We start from the raw sequence: 9,551 nt of genomic DNA, 5'->3' as shown, positions 1-9,551 counted from the left end.
TGTGGCCAGTTGAATGGATATGTAGGCAGCAAGAATTTTTATGCGGCCAGCATAATGATTATCGGCTAGAAGAATGGTTCTGCGTCCAGCAGAATGATTTTGCGGCCAGCAGAACCATTATGCGGCCAACAGAATTATTTTCAAAATTTTTCCATTTTCTGTTCCACTCTGCAATGCTTATGCGGTCTGCGGAACAGTTATGTGGTCGCGAAATTGTCCTCATAATCGCCTTCTTCTGCTAAAAATTCCCATCAACACTTTAGTGCATTCTTTTACTCAAGAGGTTCATACCGTGGATCGTTTTCTGCAATCCTCAAACCCATTAGCCTACCTCAGCACCACGAAACCTTAAATTCCTTTGAGAAATTTTACGGGGCCTTACAGTTCCTCCCCTCAACAAGAACCATTGCCGCATTCTAAACTGATTTGTGATGTTCCTTCTCCAACATACATTATACCCATCTGATTACACCGATTCTAGGCCCAGCAACCTCGTCTCACATAATACAAGTAGTTCATTCAACAAGCCACATCAAAACCATCTAAAATCTCATACGACGCCACCCATGCGCCAAAAGCCACAACTCGAAGATGACCAATAAGAAAAGGAAACCCATGTATAGAACTATCCCGCACGCATGACAGATATAACCACCGAATGAATTGCTATGAATCTATCTCACATAGGAGAAGAAAAACACATAAAATAGTATAAGGAATCATACACAACATCCCATGATTGCGGCGTGTAACCCGATCCATACATGATACCGTTGCGACGTGCAACCCGATTCACACATCATATCCATGGCGACATGCCACCCGATCCACACATAAGAATCTACATGGGAATACCTATCATACTCTCTGGACAAATGTATATCAACTACAATCATGCCAACATAAACATCAATCTAGGGAGACGAATATCACCATGCGCTACAAAGGCCCAAGCACGACTAAGGTGCAATAAACAAATCAGCATCTCGAGAGTCATCTCGCCCATATATCACCACAAGACTACACAGGACCACAACACGTGTGTGAATAATCAAGCTGCCTCATAACCCACATAGCATAAAAGTAACACATGAAATAGATGATAACAGGAACAACATCCAACATGCCCGAAGGCTCATCCATACATAAATGTTGTGATGATTAAACATATCCGGTCCGATGTACAATATATACTTTCATTTTAGGCCTACCAATGTGCCTCTAAACGGATTACAATCATCCCAGAATAGGCCAATAACCTTCCAAAGATCCACAATAACCCTATTTGTGACACATATGATCAACTGTCAAATCCATAACAAACTTCCACAGTCCCCAACCAAAGGAATAGTACGTCTCTCAGACATAAATTCTCTAATATGCGACAATATCAGAATCTCCATACCTGACCTCAATCTCTCTCACCTAGCTAAACACCAAGTCACACCTACACAATTATCCCATGGGAGATACTCCCACAACCTTCCGCACCAAGTAAGAAAATCTTAGCATCAATGGCCACCGACCATGTGATTTATGTAATGCTTGTCAAGCATCCGCAAATCGATATACAATGCTTCTTCCGCAAAACAGACTATTCCTAGGTGGCACTGATATAGCGTCAGTATACCATGAACATCGTAAATCTACTTCAAGCTCGTGACATCCCAATCAAAGCTAAATCGCAACCTTGACCCTTCCATCCCAATTTTCACCCAACTCAGTGCATCAATCCTACTGTTATGCGAGAGTACTAGAATCCCATCAAAATCTTGAGCCACTAGTAGAATAAACACTTCATCGGCTAGAAAACTCCTTTGAGAAAAAAATCGCAACAGGAAACCAGCTTCCCATAACTGCAAAAGACACAAGCCTCAAGTCATAGTCTAAACCACCAAAAATCTTCCGGGACCCATTTTCAAATAATAAAACCATCAGAATTAAATATCTCTAAATCAACAAAATTACGGAGACTGCCCATCCACCAGCATAGCCACGAAACACTTGTATGGCCTTATCATACCGCAAGGAACCAATCATTTTCCTTACCTTGTTGATCCAGGCCACTGCTGAACTAACCTAACTTCTTCATATTTCCTCTTGATTTGCTTTCAAAATAACACTTCTCTCCCCGGCACACAATGGATTTCAATCAACACTCATCCCAAGTGACCCCAAATCACAAGACCACAGCGTCTCAATATGCATAAGCCATTTTACACCCTCTAATAAACTCAATAGTACCTCCAATTGATACTATCGTTCTGAAGATACATCCTACAAATCTGAAATTGTTTCTTCCATCTTCCTAAAACTGCATTGCAGACCCGATAGAAACATAGAAATACTCTGAGCATCTTTCACATTCCAATATAAAAACCCATTCCTCGGTCTCTCAATGAACCCAAAAATCCTTAGGCATCTCCCTTGAATCTTGAACCTACTAGAACCGTTATTAAGAGTCACCCACTATAAGCATATGCCAATTACATAACCAAACATAGTGCCCCACTGGCACATGAATACTCCAAAGAAGCAACCAAATGAATCCTTTCCTTTGTACATCACGTTCACATGGAAGTATAAAATCTGAGTCATCCTCACAATTCTCACATGAATCGATAAGGCGAATGTAGTACACATCCATCAGATTCCTTGATCGAATTACCTTTTATGCTCTCTTTCTCAGTCATAACTAATCCACCAATATACCGAATCCAAGAAACTACAAAGACATATGAACACATGACCCAGTCATCAACGGTAGGCTCCCCTACTTGGCTTTAAGCCACAATCACATAAACCAAGAACCCACACTGACTTCTTCTTCTCAGTTACCACGATCCCATATTGTTACCTAGCTGAATTCCTCATAAGGTCATGCTGCACAAATCATAGCATAGCCCGAATTATCAGTCCCAAATGCACACTCAACCTCCCAACAGTCGCACCATCTTCAAGAAAGATCCAAGCCCAACATCATAGTACATGCATCCCATTGGATAAAAGGTAGAACTCTTCATAGGAACTTCATCAGAAATCACGCAACTACTAACCCTTTCACAGGAGATAGCCCACCTGTGTAACCTTATATGACATTCTCCAACAAAGTTTCCATGGTTATAACCACTATGAAATAAGTTAGTTCTCCAGAGTCCACACTCGTCCACCAACTGTAAGAGTCTGTTCATTCCATCAATACCAATTGAAGGTTCAACAATACATTTACAACTCAAAGATATATTGCATACCCAAATGATAATCAAGCATTCACATTACATTGCATCCCAAGCAACTCTTTTCATCACATTTAAACTTCCCAAGTATAGAAGCCACCATCTCAAATAAAATACACAGACTTAGTAATTTCTCTACCATGATCCAAATCACACTAAGCTTTCTCAAAGCATGTGTCTATCCTACCAGGAAATCCAGATGATACACTACCTCTCCCACTCTGGTTCAGCCCTCTTCCGAAGCAAACTACTCGATCTTTGTTGTTCGTACTTGACCTGCTAACAATTCAGCCACTGCAAGACATATCCAATAATGTCATTTTTAATCCTCTGTGTTACATCTCGTACTTTAATATTAGGATGAGTCGTAGTAATCCGTATGTGCTTGAAAAGATTAAGACCATTCATGAGATAATAGAGTATTTGTGACTATGTTATTGTAAGACCCCATAAGTTTAACAACCTTGACACCGTTATATACATTTGATATGGTATTTTGAGTGGAATATTTTTGTAAAAAAAAAAGTTTGAAAAAATATGATTTTATATAGTTATTAATATTACCACTTTCGAACACGCTTTAAATTATACACATAATATGATAAAGTTTATAAGATTTTCTTTATTGTAAAGATAGAAATTATTTTTTTTCACAAGAAAAGAAGGTTATCTTTTTACCATTTTAAGAATTAAGCGTACGAAAATTTGTACTCTTTATATGAGATTAGGAACATTAGAAGTTGAAAAAATATATGTATTTTTACATGGATATTTTAATTAAATAATAGTGTATGCATTGAATTTATCTGGTACCATGATTTATTAATATTGTAATATTTTAATAGTAGTACTTTAGGATGAGGACAAGACTATTTTTGAGGTTATAAGTATTTATGATATGTCAAACAAGTGATAAGTAAGTGTTATAAAGGTCAGAGGGTAAACGAATCGAAGAAATTGAGTATCGCCGAAGTTTGTGAATTTGGAATAAAAAAGAGTCCGAGCTATAATACCCGGTATTTATGGACTAGTGCCATATAAGGTACCACATGACCATGATAGTAAGGTGTATGAGGTATGTTAAAAGTGAGTAGTATGTTAAGTAATTGGAAATAATTCTTAATTATATAGATAATTGATTAATTATTAATTTAAGTGAGATTTTTTGTTAATGATTAAAGGGGAAACATCCACGTGGGATTACAGGAATTTGGCAATAAATTGCCAACTATTCATGTGATAAGGAGGTGCTGGCAATGTTTAAAGACATTTTCACCTTTATCTCACTTTGTTAAGAATGTTATTAAGAAGGCAAACATTGTACGACACTATATTTCTTTTCTTATAGTAGCAACGTCCCATTCTTAGCATCAACAAAATTTTTTGTTGAGATTTCACCTTAGGAAAACTAACCATGAAATATAGAAACTCTATTCCACGCGAAATATTGTTCCTAAGTTTTAAAGTGAACCTGGAATTACTTCTTAGTAATGTAAATTAACGTGAAGCTATCAAGAATGCAACCCAAGTTTGATCCAACGTCTATGACCTTCAACGAGTTCGTATGAGCATTCGAGGTTAGATGTTATCAAAAGGATTTACTAGTCGTAGTCATCAAAAGATGGAATTGAGGTATGTTAAGGCTATCCCTCCTTTTCTTTTGGCATGATCTAAATAACGATACATAAACGTAATGCTATCCCATAAGTGGTTCTACTCTTAGCAGTTAAGGATGTCTATGTTATTCATTCCGGTAAAGTTATATTCAAGTATGTCTAAGTACGTTCCTAAGTCTCTATTGAGGTATATGATAAAAATGTTAATGTTCATAATGGTATTATATGCATCATCATTTACCACCGAGCTACAGCCGGTCGGGCAGTCATGCATTTACCACCGAGCTACGGCTGGTTGGGCAGTTACACATTTACCACCGAGCTACGGCCGGTTGGGTAGTTACACATTTACTACCGAGCTACGGCCGGCTGGGCAGTTACACATTTAACACCGAGCTATGGCAGGTCGGGCAGTCATGCATTTACCACCATCCTACGGCCGGTCGGGCAGTTACCACTGATCAGTTGGGCAGTCATGCATCATACGATATGGATAAGAGTCTTAAAGAGAAGCATTATATATATAAGTATAATAAGTATGCATATACGGTAGCACTTCAGAAATTCAGGTTGATTCTTATATGTCTTTAATTAATGTTGACTTATTGTTATGTTTCAGTTCTGCCTTATATACTCGGTACATTATTCGTAGTGACGTCCTTTTGTGGTGGACGATGCATTCATGACTGCAGGTATAGAAAATCAGTTTGACGAGCCCTCATAGTAGACGAGGTTAGCATTCAGTAAAGGATCGGTAAGACTCCACCTCCTTATGAGTGCAGTCGAGTCTATGAGTCATCGTGTCAAAGTTTTGCTACAGAATTATGGGTAGGCCAGTATCCTGTCCCATTTGATGACGAATAATCTTAGAGCCTTTGTAGACAGAGGTTCATTTTGTACAGTATGTTAGAGACCTTGACGGCCCATATGTATTCATGTTTTAAGAACGATGGTTCATTGATACAATGCTTGCCCACTTATAGTTATACATTATGAATAGTGGCCATGTTGGCCTACGATTACAGAATAAAAAACTGAGTTAAAGAGTGGTTCGCTGGGGGCAGTACAGCACCGGGTGCCAGCCATGCCTCCGTTGGTTTGGGGCGTGACAAAGTGGTATCAAAGCAGGTCGTGTCCTAGGGAGTCTACAAAGCCGTGCCTAGTAGGGTCTCACTTATTGTCACGACCCAAATTCTCCCTCCGTGAATCGTCATGATGGCACCTAGTCTCTACGACTAGGTAAGCCTAACACTTGCGAAAATGAGATGAAAAACATGAAAATTAACAACTAACAGTAATATATATTTTAATAAGCAATTGAGATGCCGCTCGGCATATACAATAATCAACTCTCGAAATATACATGACACTCCCAAGGCCCGGAACACCGTAAGTCACAAGCTTCTATGAAGTTCTAACTGTTCTATACATTAGTGTCTATAGAAATAAGAGAAAAATCAACATAGGGGGATAGAGGGGGACTCCGAGGATCTGGGGGCGCGAGCAGATGTACCTTGAAATTCTCCGAAACAGCAACGACTGCAACTAAGGATGAGGCTGGTAAAAGGAACCTGGATCTGCATACGAAAAACATGTGCAGGAAAGGGCGTGAGTACACCACAACAGTACCTAGTAAATGCCGAGCCTAACGTCGGTCGAGTAGTGACGAGGTCAGGTCAGGCCCACTGGTATATAATAATAAAAATAAGAGAATAAGTAGTATAATAAGAGACTAAAGTTCAACAAAGGAAAGCATAGTGAAATAACATAACAGTGCACGGAATAAAGCGATAGGGGATCTCCCGAGATACCGTCTCGTAGTCCCAAAATTAAATATGCAGTGAGAACTCCTGAGGTACCGCCTCGTAGTCTCAAAGTAAATGTGCAGGGGATCTCCCGAGATACCGTCCCATAGTCCCAAAAGTAAATATGCAGGGGTATCTCCCGGGATACCGTCTCGTAGTCCCAAAGTAAATATGCAGGGGGATCTCCCTGGATACCGTCCCATAGTCCCAGAGTAAATACACAGCGCAATCAATTACAAACGACAAGTACAGCAAGAGAATCTACAGTCTAGACTAAGTACAAGTCGGGAAAGAAGCAGGAATTCAATAGGCATGTTGCAAAGAGTTCAGTTAAGCAAATAAGGCACGTAGACATGTTATTCTAAGCTAACAGGGTAGCTACGCATGCTAGTATATTCAATTAAGGTGGAAACAGGGAATTTCTCAGTAAAAATTAGGTTTTTCAACAAATAGCCCATGTACGCACTCGTCACCTCACGTACACGGCGCTCATATAGTAAAATCAGTACCAAATCCTAAGGGGATTTCCCCCACACAAGGTTAGGCAAGCCACTTACCTCGAACCAAGCTAAATCAGTCGGTAGCAATGCTCTTTCCAAGAATATCCGGCTCCGAGTGCCCTAAATCTAGCCAAAATCAATTACATACCATAAATATAGCTATAAGAAACTAATCTAGTCAATGAAATCTAAGCTAAAGCAAGAAATTAGGAAATCGCCCCAAAACGCCTCCTTGTGCCCACGTCTCGGAATCAGGTAAAATTCACAAAATATGAATACCCATTCACTCACGAGTCCAACCATATAAAAATTACTCAAATCCAACCATGAATTCCCTTTCAAAACTCGAAATCTTAGCCAAAGAACTTCTCCCAATTTTTCCAAAATTTCAACCCCAAAAACCGAAATTAAAGATGAAATTAATGATACATTAGTGGGATATAAAAAAATAGAGTGTAGAATCATTACCTAATCGATGTCTCTAAAAATCCCCCAAAATCTCATCCAAATTCGAGCTCCCAAACTCAAGTTTTGATTAAAATGGCCAAACCCTCATTTTTGAAATGTTTAATACTGTCCAGTGATTCCTTAATCGCGATCGCGAAGCACAAAGATGCCACATAATTTAACCCTACGCGAACGAGGAAAACTCAACACGAACGTGATTCACTGGCTCTCATACTTACGCGATTGCGAACAACCTCACGCGTTCGTGAAGAACAACACTTAAATTCCTCTGCTGCTTTACTTCCTCTTCGCGAACGCAGCCTAGCCCACCAGTTCGTGATGCACAGCCTGACCAACCTTCGCGATCGTGTCCCCATACTCGCGAATGCGAAGAACAACTTAAGCTGGCCTCTCATATGCCTTACGCGATCGCGAGACCTCTGTCGCGAACACAATGAAGAAAAAGTCTGCAACAAAACACCAAAAAATCTGCTATCTTCCACAAGTCCAAAATGATCCGTTAATCATCCGAAATCAACCCGAGGCCCCCGAGACCTCAACCAAACATCCCAACCAATCCTAAAATAACATACGAACTTAGTCAAGCCCTCAAACCACATCAAACAATGCTAAAATCACGAATCGCCCCCCAATTCAATCGTAAAGATCTTGAAACTTCCAAATCTGACAACTGATGCCAAAACCAACCAAACCACGTCTGATTAACCAGAAATTTTGCACACAAGTCATATTCAACCCTACGAACCTATTCCAACTTCTGAAATCGAAATCCGACCCCGGTATCAAAATTCCACTACCGGTCCAAATCTTTGACTTTTGCCATTTGAAGCCTAAATGAGCTACAGACCTCCAAAACACTATCCGAACATGCCCATAAGTCAAAAATCACATATCGGAGCTAACGGAACCGACGGAACTCCATTCAGGAGTCGTCTTCACACAAATCCCACTACGGTCCAAATCCTAAGACTTAAGCCTCCATTTAGGGACTAAGTGTCCCAAAACACTCCAAAAACCAAAACAAAACTACCCTGCAAGTCAAAATAGCAGAAAAGGACACGGGGAAAACAGTCTATAGGGGATCAGGGCTATAACTCTCAAGACGACCGGCCGGGTCATCACATCCTCCCTCTCTTAAAACAATCGCTCGTCCTCAAACGAGTATAGAAACATACCTGAAGATGTGAAAAGATGAGGATAACAGCTGCGCATATCCTGCTCGGTCTCCCAAGAAGCCTCCTCGACCGGCTGACCCCTCCACTGCACCTGCACGGAAGCAATATCCTTTGACCTTAGCTTTCTGACCTGTCTGTCCAAAATAGCCACTGGCTCCTCAACATAAGATAGATCCTCGTACAACTGGACTAGCTGAAATCTAATACATGAGCCGGGTCACCGTGATACTTCCGGAGCATAAAAATGTGAAATACCGGATGAACCCCTAAAAGGCTGGGAGGCAAGGCAATCTCATAAGCAGCCTCCCCAATATGCCTCAACACCTCAAAAGGACCAATGTACCTTGGGCTCAGCTTGCCCTTCTTCCCGAACCTCACAACGCCCTTCATAGGCGATACCCGAAGCAAGACTCGCTCTCCAACCATGAATGCTACATCGCAAACCATCCGGTCCGCATAACTCTTCTGTCTGGACTGGGCTGTGCGATGTTGATCCCGAATCATCTTCACCTTATCTAAAGCATCCTGGACCAAGTCTATACCCACTAATCTGGCCTCGCCTGGGGACCGACATCGCCTACCATACAGAGCCTCATACGGTGCAATCTAGATGCTCGACTGATAACTGTTGTTGTAGGTAAACTCCGCAAGTGGTAAGAACTGATCCCATGACCCTTCAAACTCCATTACATAAGCACAGAGCATATCCTCTAATATTTGAATAGTGCGCTCGGACTGTCCGTCCATCTGA

This window comes from Nicotiana tabacum, chromosome 4 (assembly GCF_000715075.1).
Source record: "Nicotiana tabacum cultivar K326 chromosome 4, ASM71507v2, whole genome shotgun sequence".
Classification (NCBI taxonomy): Eukaryota; Viridiplantae; Streptophyta; class Magnoliopsida; order Solanales; family Solanaceae; genus Nicotiana; species Nicotiana tabacum.
This window is presented reverse-complemented; position numbering follows the sequence as displayed.